The sequence below is a fragment of the Myotis brandtii genome, unplaced genomic scaffold, assembly GCF_000412655.1.
Source record: "Myotis brandtii unplaced genomic scaffold, ASM41265v1 scaffold315, whole genome shotgun sequence".
NCBI classification, from domain to species: Eukaryota; Metazoa; Chordata; class Mammalia; order Chiroptera; family Vespertilionidae; genus Myotis; species Myotis brandtii.
Window position 1 is genome coordinate 2,122,880 of NW_005362075.1, and position 1,179 is coordinate 2,124,058.

The 1,179-nt window shown below is 41.2% G+C and overlaps 1 pseudogene; it reads right to left on the bottom strand.

Annotated features, from left to right (window-relative positions):
• Positions 1-459: 459 nt before the first annotated feature.
• On the bottom strand, positions 460-942 carry LOC102252025 (annotated as a pseudogene).
• Positions 943-1,179: the final 237 nt, after the last annotated feature.

Consider the following 1,179-nt stretch of genomic DNA (forward strand, 5'->3'; position numbering starts at 1 on the left):
GCCGCCATCTTGGCTGACAGTTAATTTGCATAAGGATATGCTGATTAGCCAATGGGAAGGGTAGCGGTCGTATGCTAATTACCATGTTTCTCTTTTATTAGTGTAGACTAGAGGCCCAGTGCACGAAATTCATGCTTTGGTAGGGTCCCTAGTGGCTGGCGGCAGCCACCGGGCACTCCTTCCCTTTCCCCTGCTGGCCCCGCCCCTTGGTTGAACTCCTGGAAGAACTCCCAGTCGAGGGGACAATTTGCATACTACGCTTTTATTATATAGGATTGTCCCATGTTACCTGTGTATCTTGATAATGCTTTAAGCATTAAAAAGGCACATTGGAAATAAGCCCAATTCTTATTAGTACTCTCAGGGAGAAGATACTAGACATACATTTTACTTATAGGTGTATTGATGTCTATATTAAACAAAGTTTAGCCCCTGGTGATGCTACTTCTTTTCATTTTCTCATTCATTTTCTTCAGAGGGTTAATTTGTATGAACCAATGACACTTCATTATTTCTATTAAGCAAATTAAAAGGACTGTTGTAGCCAGCAGTGTAGTAAACCTTTTCATCACAAACTTTTTCTTCTTCCCTCAAAATGCTTGCTGATGTTAGAAGTTGTTCTTGATTCTTGTGGGCACTAGAGAATCCATCGAAAGACCATACAAAGACAGTCATTTTGGCTCTGTCTTCAATGAAGACATCTGACTCTGAAAGTCTGGGTGGATCAGATTGTTGCTCAGAGGGGATATATAAGGAAATCATTAAGGTAGACTCACTAAAAGGATATGAACCAGCTCATCATTGGAGCTGTCATCCTAATTTTCATCTCTTTCTTGTTTTTGCCTTGTATGTAGCTGCTCAGCCTGGTAAAGCCAGTCTGGATGGAGGAATCCAATCTATTGAGTCAACAGAGGTGCTGACCCACTTGGCTAGCCCATAGAGTCAGATCCTTTAACTTCCGGGAATTCTGGGGGCTGGAAGTTTGAGCTCAGGGTGCAAGAAAAGTCAGGTGAGAGCCCTATTCCTGGTGGCAGACTGCTGGTGGTATCCTTACATGGTGGAAGAGATTACATTAGTCTCTTAAATCAAGTAGAACACAAAAAGTAGAGCTACAAACCAAAGTTACAGTATACTAGCTTTTATAATTATCCACACTTTTAGCAAAAATTTTTATTTCTT